General features: G+C 38.1%; 1 protein-coding gene across 1 annotated transcript in view; it reads right to left on the bottom strand.

Moving 5' to 3' along the window:
* The window catches only part of LOC139695113 (uncharacterized), a 231796-nt gene extending 229026 nt beyond the window's left edge, over positions 1–2770 (bottom strand). The window contains exon 1 of the mRNA XM_071593747.1: positions 2427–2770. The gene's annotated coding sequence lies outside the window, so the exon portion shown is untranslated. The remainder of the gene's footprint in view (positions 1–2426) is intronic.
* Between the last annotated feature and the right edge of the window lie 15714 nt (positions 2771–18484).

Raw genomic sequence — 18484 nt, 5'->3', positions numbered from 1 at the left:
AGCTTAATCTTGGGTCACCGGGATGAGCAGGAGAGTGCTGGCCCACAAATCAGATGCATAACCATTCTACAGCGAGACATCTTACCCGAGATTGTGTGCCGACGTCGGGATAATGGGAAGGGTTGGACGGAGGGGGGGAGGACGGAGGAGCGAAGGGGTATCAGACGTGAAACATTCATCGGGAGTCGGCGGAGGAAGCGACTGAGGCGACAGGAGAGATCGGCGAAGAGCTGATTACAACGATTCCTGAGAGGTATCGGGCTGAAAAATGGTCACCAATTGTTTGAGGAGTTTCTCCGGAATCGAAGATGGCGTCGGATCAAATTATTCCGAATGCGCGGACGAAACGAAGAGGTGAACTTATCGAGCAGATTACATGGGGAAGTACGACGGTCTACTTCTAAATGATTCAGGTGGCAGTGACGACGGGAATGGGAGGGGGGAAGGAAGGAAGGTGAAGGATATGCGGAGGTTGAAGGCGGAGTACGAATTAGACGAAGCGGCATTTGAGGAGATGACGTGATTGAGAAGGAACTTCAGGGTTTGGAATGGATTAGCAGGTGATAGCGGATTTTGGTGTTGCATCCCTAATTCTTGCACCACACCCTGAGCACTTAATTGAAATGGGAAGCAATTAGTGTTTCTTCATTCAAGTCGCTACGAGAGGAGTAAGCATAATTAATGGGAGCAATGCAGTCAAGTAGTTATACATACATACCTTATATCCTATATTTTTATCAGGTTGTCTAACCTGACGATACAGTATGGATTTTTAATTATAACCACTTTGCTGAGCGAGGTAAGCTCGAGTTTCCTGTTTCCTATTCATGAAGTTTAGTCCAAGTGGAAAAAACGTGGTTCGTCTCGATGGTAGTATATAAATCTTTTTATTTTTTTTCGTAAACGATAAAGGCTCGTTCCCAAACGGTAAAGGTACGATAAAAAAGTTAGTCGGGACAAAAATGTTTACTCCAACGTATTTGCTTCCAAAAATTGTATCTTATGTGCTAATGATACATAAAAAATTTCGCAATATTAAAATTGAAATAAGAAATATTTTCCGCGAAATTTTTATTATTTTAAGCATTATTCTAGTTTACGCTTCAGCATAAGAATGCATCTGTTGGAAAATAATAACAATGGCAATATGTTTTGTAGTAATAAATTTATTAATGCGATTTCACTATCGATTCAGCATTCCTGCGATTTCACAAAATTACGATATAAATTTAAAAAATTGCATAACATAGCCTCAAATGTAAATGCGTCGTTGTAACTATGCTCAAATTACGTTTTATTTTAAACACGCACACGAAAGAAACTTTTTGACACTTTGGAAATTTTTATAACCAAATATAAAATCAATATGACTTGAAAATACGTATTTTGATCGTAACATTTTCAAAACGACTCACTTATTAACTTAAGCAAACTTATTTCCTCCGGTTCTTCTTTTGGAGCATTTTGCAAAGTAATTTCTGAGAGTTTTTGAAGCCGGGGAACGGCGTCGTCCGAGTCAACCAGAGTCGGAATGTGATCATTCCACATGATTCGTGACAGACTATCGATATCGGAGTCTCTTGATGACTCGAATTCGCGGTCAGAGTAGGCCGGGCTCGAATCCCGGATGGAGGACTCCCGGGCGTGTTCAGCGGCGTCCCCGCGGAACGATGAGCGCTACAGGAGCAGAAAAAACTTTGTGCGCGGCACGCTGCTCGTCGAACGGGTCGTTAAAATTCGTGGGCCGCCCATGTCGACCCTTTCTCGTCCTTGCCGCAGTGGGCGAACCCTGACAGCTAACTTCCTCCCTCATCCCGGTACTCCCTCCCCTCACCCTCCCAAAAACCCTTACGATCGTGTGTACACACACGGGTCTACTCGTCCGTAACCCATCCCGAGGGGGATGCGCAGGGGAGGTTATGTTTCCGCCCAAGCGGCCATACCTGTGCTGCGGAAGGAAAACTCTGGGAATCAACGGGAAAAATTCAGTGCGAATAATTTTGCGAGTTTTTTTTCGGTTCGAATGCCAACATGTCACTCCCTCCAGTGAAAACAAAAGAGATTTCACTTGTCAAAAAAATCGCTACCATCGTGCTTATAATCTCAAGGGGAATATCATCCAGTAAGGGATTCTATGCATGGAAAATAAAAGCAGAGAAAGAGGGAAAACTTTTATTTACGTTTAGCCAAAATTAATTACGACACCTTCACTAAAACCAACTTCCGTATAGACTTTTGCTTCGTTTGTAAAATAAAAAAATATTTATCTTAGGTGAAAACTTTTATCCTCCATTTTTTACTGCTGGTTACAAAAGCTTGGTAATAATGGTTTAATAATTATCGCGGTAATACGAAAAAAGGATTTTGTAAAAAATATCATATTGAGTTATAGGGTTGGAGCGGTAGGTTATTGGGTGAATACTCACGGTTGTTATCGGTCGGTTAGCGGATTTCCTTCTGTGCGGCCCCGTGCAGAGCGGCCCGCCAAAAGCAAAGAGAGTTCCTTCCGGACGTCGGATGGAAATGGCGGATGAGTGCCGGAGTGGAGTTGGTTAGGGAGGGAGGGATGTTCGCGTTGTCGGTTTGTCTCCTACGGGTTATCACGTCGCCTCCTGCCGACACAGAGTCACTCGGACCTCTGCGAATGCAACTCCCTAACAGGCCTCGAGTACTCTGATCTCTCCGCCTGCCTTCTTTTATTATCGTACTGCCGAGACCCTGGGAAGTCTTTCTGGAATTTCAGCCAACCGTGACTCTCTCTGGCGACCGGCTGAAGCGACTGACACTGCAGCAGCTCCAAGGGAGGGGTGGCCGAAAACCCTTCCCTCCGACCCCGCGCCCTCTGCCAACCTCCCATTCGGGTATCTCCGTCTCTTTTCGGCCCACTTCCCCCCTTCCTTCCACTCACGCCCCTTTCTCATCTCCCCCATCCCTCTCTCCCGCCTTGTCCCACTGCTCTTCCCGATGCTCCCATACATATATATGTATATGTACATTACCCTACAGGCGTTTGGCGCCGGCGCCCTGTCGTCATCACCAGCTTTATCATGTTGGCCCCTCCGTCTTGTTCGGCCAGATTCTCGTTCTCCTATCCCACCTATCTCTCTCCGCCCCGCGCGCTTTCAGCACCAAGCGGACCGCGTTAAGTCCACCTTTCTACATATTGGACACACACACATATATATATATATATATATACATATATATTCATATATATGTATATATATATATATATACATATATATTCATATATATATATACACATATAAAAAATACATATTTACACACACACACACACACACATATATATATATATATATACATATATATTCATATATATATACACATATAAAAAAATACATATATACACACACACACACACACACACACATATATATATATATATATATATATATATATATATATATATATATATATATATATATATATATATGTCGGTATGACATTTACCCGGAATGTCGCAGATCCGCGGTTCAAGCGTTAAGGAGACATTTTATGCTTGAAATCCTCACCTTTCAATCTACGTACCCTACCAACTATGTGCTCGTTTTTCTATGCTTTTCTATTCCTTTACCCCTTTTTGTATCCGTATTAATACATACACTTGATTAATTAAACACAGGTGCACTTTTTTACTTCGGAATTTGCTCTAAAATCAGTCTGCGTCTTATTTATATTCGGGTAGAATTTCGGCCGATGAGCGCAAACCGATTCGCCGGAAAAATTATTAAAAGTTGTAAAAATTGAAATTTATTAAAAATGTTGATAATATAACTATTTTCAGTAGTTTGTAAGCAACATATGGGCATAAATATAATTCGTTTTTTTGGCCTGGAAAATATTTTTTTTGTAAATTCTGACTTGAAGAATCAGGGTGCATCTTATGTGCCGGTGCATCCTATGGACCGAGAAATACGTTGAATGTGCCTGTAAAAACCTTGGAGACTTTGAGATGCTGTTCACGAAAATTGTGTGTTCTATATTTGCACAACACCCCCGCGTTAGCTGGGCTATTTTGTCGGTGATCTCCCACCTTCGTCATAACAGAGAATGATTCAAAGGTGTGAGCGAAAGATACGTGAACTGAGGGTATAGGGAGTGAGGGGAATTCGTTTGCAACTTCATCTCAAGAGGTTTGAACGCTTCAAACACTTAAATATCAGCTGACTATTGAGCAGTCCTCATTTAGTTACTTGGGACGGATTCTGGGATGAACTTCAAGATTGAAAGGAGGAACCTTCTGTGTTTTGTGACTAAACTACATTTTTTCAAAATTGGATATGGTCCATTGAGTACAGATTTTACTGGTCGTGCTCCAGGGAAGTAATTTGTGCACTGGTTGAGTCAATCATGTTGGATATTTTGAACCTCTGGATGTAGATAACGGTAGGAGGGAGAATTAACTTCATTACGAGATTAAAAACGAGAAAAAGTTGCAGTCCGATTGACGAAGAGAAAGCCGTTAGATAGGACACAATAGGTCATACAATCAGTAATGTTAGAAACTTTGGACGATCCCTGAGGCCCTGTAATCAATATGCGTGAAAGCATTTGGGGTGAATAAGCGAGTTCAAAGGAACTCGCTTCGATGTCATCAAGAGAATAGTAGTGGGAGTGAATCTGCTGTCCCAAAACTGACATATGAAGGACAAAGTTCAACCAACTGACGGGCCAACGGATACTCATTTTTGAAAAGGATTTGCTCACATCCACCCTTCCCAAAATACACGGAAACGAACGCAAAGTCAGGAAGATAACTTGAATACTACTTTGTCTTGAACGTAGGGACCGTACTTAAAGATAATTAAGGATCAATATCTAAAATAAATCAGTGCATAAGGTCCTGTTGCACATAATCGTACCTGATAATCCGTGGAACGGTATGTGAGCATTATACGTGTAGAATAGAAGATTTAATTCGATAGATATTACAAAATATTTCAGTATGGTACCGCAGGTTCCAAATACTAGGTACATCTTCAGGAGATGTCAGACATGCCCGTGCATGCTGAGACACACCGAATACACTTCCTTCCCTAAAAGTGACGAATTGTTTACTCAAAGATTAATATCGGCTGTATTAGATTTGTAAGAATTGTCTGGATGAATTCATTATCAACAGGAAAGGAAAGAATTACACACTGGAAAAATCAGGGATTTATAAGTAAGCTTGTTTGAGTTATCATTTGTGTGGAGAATCGAGGAGAAATTTCAGAATAATATTCAGAGAACTCCGTCGCTCGTTTTTAAATTGCTATCATGGGAGGTCAGAACATTTAGCAAATGAAGGACACGAGAGTAATTTCTGTTTCCCTGCTGTATGCAAAGAGGATGGGCATTAGATCGGAAACATCGGAATGACTGGAAAATATCCTCCGAGCAAAATATTTTCAATTTAAGAAAGAAGACCTTTATTAGATGTCGTCTGAAATTTCTGCCTGCCATTCTTCACAATTTCTCTCCTGCTGCCAATCCCAACGTCTTAACCTAGCAACAAATCGCGTCGCGTAGTTGACACATTACCTAGTCCTACACATCTTTTTCCTGCTGTCCTCTCCCATCTCGATAAGATTCTCATTTTTTTACACTGGGAGGGTATATTTAGTCTGCTTCCCTCTGAATTGTACTCTATCTGATGATGCTGTGAAAGCGAATCTGATCAAATCAAATTGAGAAAATCTAATAAGGGATCCAAGCATTTTTTTATCCAATTCTAAGTATTCCCTTTAAGTAACTGGCGTCTGAAACCACTGAATTTAATATTTACGTTGAGAAAGCATTGAATGATATTAAGGAAAATATAAAAGAAGGAATGCGAATTCACGGAGGAAGGATGAAAAAGGAATGATTTTTGGACGGGAGGACGTTACCAGCAGAGAAGAAACAATACTTGACGAGGATGTGAGTCTGTATGGAAAAGCTGACGAATACACTTTTTACAAGATAAATAGAATCAAAACCAGAGTCTTAAGGAAGGTAAAAAAATAAGTCAAGAAAAAGATAAAGAAAAGAAGGAATATTGCAATTTTGTTAGGAAAATCTCCAGCGAAGGAAGTAGTAAGTGGAAGAATGTTGGCAGATAAGCGCAGGCGAAGAAGATTTTCTATCAGGATTAACAGATATATAAGGAATCAGTTATAATAGAAAGAAGTTGTTCATTACACGTATGCATGTTAACTTTTTACTACCGTGAAACATGGAAGTTAGGAGAAACGGAGAAAATAAGATTAGAATCACTAGCGCTTCGAAGCTGAAGCAGAATTATGAAAATGTAATAGATAGCGTAACCATAGCTATAGCAATAAACTCTAAGCTTCTTTTGATCATTGCAAGTAGAGCTCACCTATTACTCGACGGTGTGTTAAATTCACACATAAGGGTAATAAGGGGAACCAGTTCCTTTCCCTGAGGCACCTCTGGTTTCCGAGGATTCTGGTACCCGAAAAATCGCACACCTTGGGTGAAGTCAAGTGTGTCCAGAGACATCCCAGGGAATCAAACCGGGGCTCAATTAGAATTAGTAACCAATCGCGCGACCCGTTGGACTTCCCCGTCCACTAGAGAGTGACAAATTAAGAAATAATTTGAAGAGTGAATGAAGAGAGGAAACTTGCGAGAAGGAGAGGGGAATTAATTTGGAAAATTCTGAGGTATGATAGTTTCCGGAAGATCATACCTGGATATTGTAGAGGGGAATAATGCGACGAAGGTTGAATTAAGCGAAGAAGGCAATGAAAGATGTCGGCATAAGGAACTCTGAAGGAATGAGACAAGCAGGGATTGGTAGAGCTTCCAATAGAAATCAATCTTCAGTTTGCCAACGCATCAAGTTGACCATGATATCCAAATAGTTCACACATTGGTAGATGTTTACTTATTTATTGATATTGTCTTTGACTGATTAATATTCTCACTCATTGATCATTGAATTAGGTAGTACCGGTATTTCTTTAAGCTTACCAATCAAAAGAGTCGGGTCACTTTTCTTTGCTTGTTTTATCTCTTGTTACTGGTCAAGTTAAGAACTCCATGGATCCCGTGATTAGACAATTTAACGGCTCAAACTTACGGTCCATTTTGATCGTTATCAGTTTCATTGTGTACGTAATTTACCGATGTAAGATATTAATATTATTGTATTATTGTGCATATGAATATAATAATAATATTGTGTACGTGTTGTAATTTAAACTCTCTTTCCATTCCTCCCCCTTATATTTTCATGGACGGTACCCTCATGTCCTATGTTAGCATTCAAGTGTAACTCATAGTCGGATGTTTCTGTATTATTTTCATATCTATATTTTGCGACATGGCCACATAAAAGGCCAGAGTATTTGACCACCGATCAAAGGGCTTGGGTAGGAATTCCGGTTATTGCCCGAGGGCGTCCCTTCAGCTTTACCGAATCTGTGTGATTTTCTGCGTGGCTGAACTTCCTGAAAAACCGTACGCGGTAGAGGGGAACGAATTCGCACCGTTTTCTCTCCAAATGTGTGTATTTCACATGTCCCAGAGGTTTAAAGTCCCTTTCAGTCAGCAGGATTATTCACCAAATTCCGCTCCGGAAATCTTGTGCGAGAAAGTTAATTTTAATTCGATATCAGAAACGACTATTTTCGACCATCGCTCAAAATCCTTTGTCGAGAGTTTCCGTAATGTTTAACTTTATCGAATGCGGTAATAAATCTAATTCAAAACTCGTGCAAAAGAAAAGGTGATTTTCAACCGTTACAACTGACCTACGTTGGTTATAATTATCACCATTATACATTTAGAACGTTATTGATTTTCCATTCTGTTTATTGTTTCCCAATCGGGGAGAACCGTCTTCATTGTTTGTTTGAAAACATCAATAATATTGGTGAAATTAAAATTTTTTTACAGAATTCATTCGAAAAAAGTGACGGGTTTTACTTTTATTGGGCATATTGCGGTCCAAAACATGTTCTTTAAAGTCGAAACCGTAAAAATTTGTTTAAGTAAATACATCTACATCTACTTAATACCCCGCAAGCCGCCGCAAGGGCGTGTGGCGGTGGGTGTTAGGACACCACTCTGTTAGGACACCACCCTGTTAGGACACCACCCAAATACTGTGAACATATATTATATGTGTCACCGCTTTTAATAAGTTACGCCTACAACCAATAAGTTTTTGCATATTGGTTGTCATAGAGGTCTCGTGTTAGGCGACTATATGAAAATTCTTAACCATTTTCAACTCTTTGGAGTCGGATCTCATACAACCACATGAAGAAGAGGTGAATGCACAAGTATAACTGTTTTAATCGTTTTCTCCCTATCAATTTTCATATAATCATGGGAATGAATTGTAGTGCGACGTATTCTGCGCTCTTTGCTCTCAATAGGATGTCTGGTATATATTTTTGTGGTTTTTGTGAATTATGTTTTTTTATTCACTTATCGTACTGTTTGCCATCCAGCAGAAAGATTAAATAAAATATTTAAGGGGAAGAAAATAATTTTCTCTCCATAATTACGACTTTTCCAAAATATAAATAGGCAAACATTTCTTGACGTTCGTCTCACTACTAAACTAATGTGTTTTATTTAATTAAAAAAATAACTTTTTAACATTTGTCATGAATATTTATTATATTGACTTCTCGATTCATCGTGTGTGCATTTTAGCTTAGGGGGAAAGTCGACCACAGAGACGTGGAAACAGCTTGCTTTCCTAAATGGAAATCTGCTGGCTTGTTTCCCGTCATTATGGCCAAGGTCCACCACATCACGCCCGACACCGTGACATACAGGCAACCGCAAGTCTTTAACTCGGTTTGATAAATGAGGGTAGTGCTCATCAAGTCCTACGGTGTGTGAAATTCGCTCATTAACAGGGCATTAAGGGTATCAGTTAATTTCCATTCGCCGCCCGTTGTTTCTCACAAAGCGATGGTCCTGAGAAAATCAAACATTTTGGGATTTTTAGCGAGCGGTGTTTTGAAGCATCTCCCAGTTTGAAGCCGGGCCGAAATTATCGGAATCCATTTTTCGACTCCGTAGTGGTCAAATGCATTTTTGCGTGCGAAGGGACAAATGATCACTTAGTCTCATTTTCCTTTGTGCGCGTTGCTCTAGCTTGTAATTAGGCTGAAGGGAAGTGCACTATTGCGTATTACTTGCATGATTTGCCGAAATAACGCAGGGAGAGAGTACCCTTGATAAAGTCGCCAATACCAGTTGTTACCACGAAGAATAAAAAAATTGGATTAATCTGATGTGTCTAATCCATTTTATACGATTGCATACGCCACTGCCAGAAGTAACGCATTACTATTAAAGTTCAATGACAATAGGTCCACGGATTGTAATTAATTAAAACTTATAATATTCCCTAGTTTTTAAAAATATTATTTAATTTTTTAAGCCAACGTTCACCATTAAAGGAATACAATTTTTTTATTTTTTCTCCGGAGAATCCACAGGGTAACTAAAAAATCGTGTTCGCTTTAATCTGATATATGGGCGAGTTATTGCAGTGGAGGGGTCGTACGAATTTGATTTGGGTGCCTACACCAAAGGCCTCAAGGTTTTACGTAGCTCTTAACTGTGGCCAATGTTCTATAGAGAGCTTCATGTTGAATGGTATGAGTTGATAAGGAATCGTCTGAATCTATTTTAGGACACTTTTTTTCACGTTCTCTGTCTCGTTAAAGATCCGGGGAATTCCGAAAAACTATCGGAGATCCATGGAATAACGGCCAGAGTTGACATCTTCCTTTTCCACCAGACGTAAATGTGAGTGTAAATAAATACTGCGTATTTTGGAGATCTGGTAGGAATAATTATGATAGCCTATTTTAAAATTAAACTACTTGTAGTCACGGATTATCCGTCAGAGAATTGATTTGTAACATCTCTCCAGGATACACCGTTACTTTTCTCTCTTTTCATTCCCTCGTAGCTCTTTGAACCGATATTTTTCATCACCTGCTTCCTTTGCCGTCCTACATAACTCTTCCATCTATGTTTCCTTCAATTATGGTATTCAGTAAACTATCGTACCTGAGGATTTGCTCAATCTGTTTTTCTCTTTTTCTTGTCTTCCACAGGCCACTATTTTTACCCACGCTTTAAAGTACTTCTTTTGTTGTTACTCTGTCTGTCCATTTTATTTTCATTATACTTTGGCAGAATCAAATTTTCATCACTGAAGCTTTCCTTTCCCTTTAGCAAATTTTCTATAGATCTTACAGTCTTAAAAAGGTAAACTCAGTGCGTACTCTGGTAGTAAACTTTCATCGCCATCCTTATTCGGTTTACTATAGCCCTCGCATATCCCATCTCGTATGGTGATCTTGCTGCAAATATAGCAAAAATCTTTGAATTTCTCCTTTGTTTCTTTCCTTAGTTTCTTTGTAGAATCATGTAAATTACATATTTTCTTTCTTTTTGCACGTTCAAAATATCACTTTTTTAGGAGATGATGGTTTTTATATTTTCTTATCAGCGTTAGGCTTATCTTGCAGCAAAGCTTAATTGCTCCAAATTGGTTATTTCTGAGAACATATTATTCTGACCCAAAGCTCCCTATATGCGCGGTCTAGATTGATCCCTTTAGTAAAAGAGGGATGGCGAGAAGCGACCATTACATCCACCGCTTCCTCCGGTATACGTTCTACGAGTTTAATCTTCTTACTCATCAACCTTAGAGAGCTTGGTCTTGCCAATCGCGGTTGTAATATCGAGTCATTTTTTATCAACGTAACCCCCCCCTCATCCATTCCCCCCGTGGACGTCGGCCCAGAGAATATATAATAAATTGTTGGAAACCTTCTCCGTTGTCATGGCGTTCTCTAACGGTGCCGTCACAGTACGACGAATTATATCTCGTCTCCCGTTGCGCGGCGACGCGGCAGCCACCTCCCTGACAGCCGTAATGAATGTCCCTCGATGATTAATTAATTCATTTGGTGCAAAACTGGCATAATATTTTACTCAGGAACTTTCATCAATGGGTACAAGACAAATTCTGCAACAACTAGCAACCTTATCGAAGTCCTTAGACACGATCATGACCGATATTAAAATACGCGAAAAACATCAGGAGGTGGAAATTATTGAAATGCGATTTAGATGAAAAGTTTTAATCGAGTGCATACAGAGTTTAATAGCGGTATCATTTTGGAGGATTTAATGCGCTAATATATTGAGTTTACCCACGAAGGAAAATATTTTTCACCATGCTTAGAACATAATTATCAATAGGAAACTCTCTTAAACATGCTTCTGAATCCAGAACAGAAACCATATCAAAATAAATACCATAATATACGTATAATATACTTTGTTTTGGTTAAAATATTAGGTAATCAATGGGTTAAGCATAAACGTGCTTTAGACGAGTACCTTGATGTTTTCCTCCCTAAGGACGAAGCGAGGAAGGACACGTTAAATACGGAGTAGGATAAAACCGGAGAGATCGTAATTAAAACACTGGCCGCAGGTGATTTTGGTGAGTTAACCCGGTAAGGTATGGACGTTCCATGCGTTATTTTAAGCCACAATAAAGAGTTAAGTTATTTGTTTTATATTTAAGGGAGTAAGTCAATTTTTTGTTTACATGTTGGTGCATAAATCAGAAAAAAATAGTAAATAATTAGTACAGGCATAAAGATGAACAGAAATGAATTTCCTTGACATTCAATTGATTTAAAATCCCACCTCTCATCGAGGAGAAAGTACACAAGCCGCTTTTGGTATCTCCAAGCTGTAAAATTTGTCATGGATTATGTAATAAGTTTTCTGACACATTTAATTTTCCTAATTAATGTTTTCAATTCTTAAGGGTCTGAAATTAAATACATGAACAAGTTTGAAGTTTTATTTTTAACATAATTATTGTGTCAATTTCAATCATTGCCTAACACATTAGAAAATCTGTGTGATATATTGGGAATGGGATAAATTTAAACAAAACACAAGTTTGGATGTTTTCAAGAATGACGAAGGCAAAATTAGCCGTTAAAATATGAAAACGAAAACTAGAGCTGGTAGAATAGGTTTCCTATAATGGAGGCGTTTTGGACTAGAATGGTCAAAGTAGTAGAGGCATAAGAAGAAAAATCGCGACAGACAAGGAAGTTTTCGGAATGCGATGGGACATAAAAAATGTACTATCACAGCCAATAAGGCGCAAATCATTATTGGAAGAAGGTATTAGCCTTCAGTCTTACAAGCAAAGTGGAGTAAGTAAAGATATCTTAGGAACTTGATACAGTAATACTATGAATTTCACTTCAGGACTGGTTTACCTTAGCTCCTGTAGTTTTGACATGGAAACCATCACATTTCTATCCACAAGAGAGATCACCACATTCTCTCTCTGTATTCAGTTGATACGCGCAATGATAAATGAAGTATTTCAAAGGGAATGGGAAGAGGAAAACCTTCGAAGGACACTTATGAGGAGGAAAGGGGATCTAATTCGACTCATGCTGGGGAATGTTAGTTTACTCACGACTAAAATCGATAGAAATGCAGTACATTGAAATTATTTGAAGACGTAGAAGCGACGAGTTTTGAGGGAATAAAGTAATAATGAAGAATGACAGGTTAGATAAAATATTGGATATATGCTATAATACATGTCCTGCCATACACCCTAGCGGTGGCTTCTAGGGTACTGTGTAATGATAGTAAAAATAAAATAATAATAAATTCCCCGTAATGCTGATGGATGACTATAATAGCGAAATGAAAGCCCCTTGCATGAAGTATTCAGGCTAGAAGAATCTAGTAAGCTCTCATTTGGGTCTGGGAGAGACATTCGTGCGGTCAAATTAAGATTATCTATTGGAACGTAATATTATCAAGGCATTTTGTAAGAATTATAGTTCTGACGGTGGAAACTTGAATATCCCATCTAGACATTTTGGGAATAAGCGAAATAAAATGGCTCAAAAAGGGAAGTTTTTATTTAGTCGGAATACTCGAATGGAAGTGATGGATTGGGACAGTGTTGTGAAGGAACGGGTTCTGAAATTGTAGCGAATTGTTACCGCTACAATGGAAGGGTTGATATTATTAATTTAACAACCCAGGCGTTAAATAGGTGATTTTGTTTGATTGAGTGGTATAATGTACAAAAGGTAAAAGACAATGAAAATGTGAATTGCGAAATGGATAAAAGATGAGTAAAACTTAGGTAATCCTGTTCGTATTGTATAAATTGGTACTAGGATATGTCCAGCTTTAGACCACTATTGAAAAAGTCATAAGTGAGACATATGTGGAGAGAGAGGATGATACCAAATTCTGACATTATTTTGAGGCATATTAATAGGAATTTATAGCCTTCATAAACTACCAGACGCAAAAATCGATAGTGATCCTAGCTTAAAGCTGCAATAAAACTGATATTTAAGGATCTACTGGAAATAATAAACGAAAGACGGAAAGTGCAGATATAAATCAAATGGAATTAAACTGGGGATCGCTTTTTGAAGGGGTTCCATTAAGCGGGTAAACAAAACCCATAGAATCAATATTATCATTTCGGAGTTAATTGAAGATATGGGCGGGAAGACATTATCAAAGCTGTACCCACTAATCTGCGACATCAGTGGAGCAGATAAAAACCCGGCGAGCTTTCGGAAGAACATAGTATTGGTAGTGTCTGCTCCGATTAGTAAGTAAGCAGATAAAAGTGAAAGTGTTCAGACTATCACTCTTACGATCTTGCGTCGAAGATAGTGACTAAAACCGTTTACGTAGAACGGTAGGTATAAAAAATAAATTTCTACTTAAAGACCAATTTGTATTAAAAAATGTATGGATGCTGGAGAAACTATATCAGCCGTTACTTGCAGGAAAAAAGTCTGGCAAAAGACCAGCAAACTTGCATTGTTTTCTAGTATATAAAGAATGATTCCGGTAATGTCGACTCTAACAGAATTAATGGAATTTTATTCTTGAGCTTATCAGTGTGTTTTTATAGCAGAGTTGTCATACAATGGTTATAGAAGGACATCCGGTTACGGAAGGCTCCGTTAAAAAAAAGCCTGACTCAGCAGTAAAAAAGCTGGATTTATAATAATTTTCAGTTGTTTTTATTAGGGAATGCAATAAAGGCAATGAAATTAAGCGATAAATTGATTGGTACCCACGTAAAAACAATCTAAAAGTAGGGTTTTGCAGACGATATAAGAATAGTCAAAAGAATTGATGAGATGTTTATTTATTTCAAGATATTGATGATCATGTAATATTTAAGCATGACAAATGAAAGCTAACACAATTTTCTACGGCAAAAGGGAACAAAAATATTAAATTGGGATATTGAATAAGAGATCAATAGAAGAGGAAGACTACCAGCGATGGGGAATGCGAAAAGATTGCCAATAGCTCTCGAATATAGAGAATTGTATTAGCTTACGCATGAAGCTGGTATACTATATTACCGCATAATTGCGTTGGGATGATGGTGGCAATAGTAAAGAAAAAAATATCGAACTTCCTTGAAGTGTAATCCTGGAAGATAATTCCAATTAACGAGATAAATCGAGTAACTAATTAAAAAACTTCGTAAAGACTCGAAATAAGAATAGTATAGAAAATTAAACTGGTGAATTCATAGTAAACAGTTGGAGGCACGACATAAAGCATGAGATAGTTATAAAAGTTTAAATGATTGAGAAAATTCGCCATTGTTGACGTCGGTTGAGATATTGAAGTTGTTTAAGAAAGATGACATGGAATAGAACATATGAACATGGGAAGGAATAGGCATTCTCTATTGTAGTATTGTCGAAGTAATTCAACGCCTAATGAATTTCCTTTATTGTTTATTATGTCAATGGATGATTCCAAGATCACTGGTCGCTTTTAAAATAGGAAGGAGATTTAATTATTAATGCACAGAATGACAGTACTGCAGAGCGAATGGATGAAATTAAAGTATTTGTGGCGTTACTCGTAATTCAATACTTAAGTGTTTCAGTTTCTGCCATAGTGCACGCCAAATCAAACGAATAAGTGTGAAAGACGGAGTCTGCAGGCACCTCGGCCACGGTGATTGTTGAAGATCAAAGATCTGACGTGTATAAAGACATTTTTTAAAGAAAAAATCCGACATAGATTCATAACAGTTTGAGTGAAGTTAGCGGGAGGAGGAGACATTAGACCGCAATTAAGTTTCTTATTGAGCTTTTCGTTTTCGTAAGTTCATGAAAGCATACGTTATACCAAAGCCGGGAAGGCCTTGTACATTTACTGATAAGCAAAGAATATGCCGGACCTAACGGACAAAGATCGTCAATCAACGCGTGATAAAATAGATAGCAAACAGAATTTAAATTTCCTCGGTATTCCGCATTTGAAAGGAAGATTTTCGAAATATGAAAAAAATGCAGCAGCATAGCTCCCAAATTACTAAACAACTGAGCCAAAAAAGGAATACCTAGTCTATACAAAACTATTGAAACATAAAGGTTTCTGGTTGAAGGGCAAATATTGTTGCCTTGAATTGTCCCTAATAACGAAACGTGAATCGGAGACTTTAAACCAAAATTATAATCCTGTAGCGGCCCAAAATATTTCTACGACCGCAAAGTACATATATTCAATATACTCTTTTTTAAACAGAACTATTAGTGATTGGAACCAACTGCCTGGAGGTTTGTTTGAGCCCTTTCCATCCAATTCTAGAAGTTTTAGGTAAAAATGTAAAGCAGCCACTGGGTAATAAACTTCATTGTGGTTATTAAAATATTGTTTGCATGTGATGTGGACGGCATTTTGTATGTGATGTGGAAGTTTGTTTGTATGTGATGTGGAAGTGTCATTTTATGTACGAATATTTTGTCTCTTATCTGTTTTTATAGTGCGTGTACCTGTATGTATGTATTTTTCGTTGTAAGAGTGATCTTTGACCAAACTTGACCGTTGCCACCAGGAAAATCGCTTAATTGCAACGTAATTCTTAAATAAATAAAATAAACGAAGTTCATAGAGATGATTTTATTTGCTTATGATCAGTAAATAATAATTTCCGATAGAATTTAAGGTGAACAGGTTTTAAAGGAGTGTATTATTGCGGCTTTATGCAGAAATCACGAAGAACAATAAATAAAAACCGATCGGAGTGGCTCAATCAAAAGTCAAGTTCTGATTTCGCAAGAAAATGCACATCCACAGTATCTGATCGATACAAATAATGAAGGCAGCAGTGATACAAATGGGAAGTACGGGGATGGGCTGAAAAGTAATGCACACATGCTTGTTGAGCGCGAGCAAAAACAAATGGCAAGATTGGGCAAAAAGTACATTTAAGTACAACTCTTCAGTTTCAAAATCATACCTTTATTTTTCAACATAATCACCGTTAAGGCTAACACATTCATCCTAACGTGTAGTAAGTTTTTTCATTTAATCTCTGAAAAACTCTTCCGACTTTACTCCGACCGATCCAGGGCTTGACAGCTGCCTTCACCTCATCGTCCGAGGCGTAATGATTACCCTTAAGGTGTCTCTTGAGTTTAGGAAAAAAATAAAAATCGCAAGGAGCAAGATTGGGGGAATAAGGAGGGCGTGGAATAGGTTCAATCGGTTGTTACATTTTTCATCAGGCTTTGACTCTATCAATCGCAGCGAAACGGAAGTTTAATGCATTTTAGAATAACTCCTTAACAAATTAAAAATTTCTAGACTTTTATTTTAATTGTTAACGATAACCATAAAAACCAACTTAATAAATTATCTACACTAACAAAAATACATATTTGATATTAAATATAGCAATAAAATAATAAAAATGTAATGCTGATATTGATTTTTATAATTGAGTAGACGAACAAGCTAATTAACAAAAATTAACACTTTAAAAGAGAAATGGTACCCTAGGAAACTGCTATTTTTTCTTCCCTTTTCAAAGTGACTGTAGATTGGTTGAGCAAACAAGTCACTTGACAAGAAAACACTTCTTACCTTTTTATTTTTCCAAATTTTTTTACTAACTGTAGATGGAACTCTTACATGACCTAGACTGAAAATTGCAACTTTAGCCGAAACCCCTACTAAGGGAACTAGAGAGTTGCCAGGCAATCACGGCACCTCGCCGCCGCTGCGATGGGAATCTGGATGTGCAGAAAACTTTTTGGCCCTACTTCGTGGAGGGAGAATGGGAAAGGGGATCGATTGATCGATCGAATGATCGATCCATGTATCACGTCTGCCATCACCTTCGCGCTCTTTACTTCGCGCTGGAAACGGCACGTGAGTGGATGGGGACGAGGGCAGGTAGGGAAACAAAGGGCGACCGCCTCGCGTCGGTGACCTCCGCAGACACGACCACCGCTTGAACGTGCAAAGAAAGCCATTCGACGTCGACTCTCATTCTAGATACGATGTAAGTTCCTGAAATCCGAGATAAAAACCTCTGGAAATCTATTGAGCGCTAAAATTTTGAGTATATGTAAATCACTATCATCTATGGGTTTAAAGAGGACTTAAAATTTTGTCATTTATAACTGCATTTGTTGGTGCTGTCTTGGATTATTCCTCTCACGTCTGTCTTAAAGTAATGTTCAAATAATTGTTGTATATGCCTTGGTTATTTAGTTATTAATGAGCGCAAATAGCGGATCAATATGTAAGTGTGGCGTTAAGTCAAATAACGAGAAAACAAAAGCAATGAGATTTCTCGAAAATATCAACTTAAAAATAATGTATGATGGCATAAATTAGAGTTAGTCATTCCACGTTTCGAGCGGTGTGTTAAACCATAGTAGATTGCGATAGTAAAATCAGCAGGAAAAACTACTGAGATGTTATGTAGATACATACATAAAAAGTCAACAAAAAGTTTGATATGTATTTTATTGTGGTACCATTTTGATGCATGATCTTTGTTAAAATTACGTGACCACGTTTGAAACTTGGTAGAAGTATCTCCTAAGAAGCATGAAGAAAATAAGGTGCTGGGGAGGAATGAGCTTCTTATGTTACGTAAGAGAAGTTGCTAAAGGAAACTGGAGGGAAAAGTCAAAAGAAGTTGATAGAAAGGACTTTGAGCGGGAATTGGATATCGAAGAAAGTGATAGAAGTTTGAGCTGTCATGCGAGCGTGGAGGATGAAGGCGAAGATTAAGCATTTTAGATCGTATTAAAGGGGACAGAAAGTACGTGGAACTGGAAACGACATAATGCAAGACCAATGATATCCGATAGTTCAGTGAAACTAATGTATGAAGACAGCGAAGACATTTTGGGATAGCTTTCAATACGCATCGATATCTTAACGATTATCTCATCAATTGACTACTGCTTCCTTTACTGTGATCACTATTTGACTCAATATTTCACTCAACCTATGGTTTGTAGATGTTTGGAGGCGAAAGACTTGCAAGCCAAGCTAAATAAATTATATGCATTAATACCAAGGTATTTCCGAGTTAAACATAGGTTTCCAATTTTCTCAGTTCAGTGAAGCTATCATT

The sequence above is a fragment of the Hetaerina americana genome, unplaced genomic scaffold (assembly GCF_022747635.1).
Source record: "Hetaerina americana unplaced genomic scaffold, ioHetAmer1.1.p SCAF_6, whole genome shotgun sequence".
Classification (NCBI taxonomy): Eukaryota; Metazoa; Arthropoda; class Insecta; order Odonata; family Calopterygidae; genus Hetaerina; species Hetaerina americana.
The sequence above is the reverse complement of the archived record's forward strand: the minus strand, read 5'-3'. Positions and strand labels throughout refer to the sequence as shown.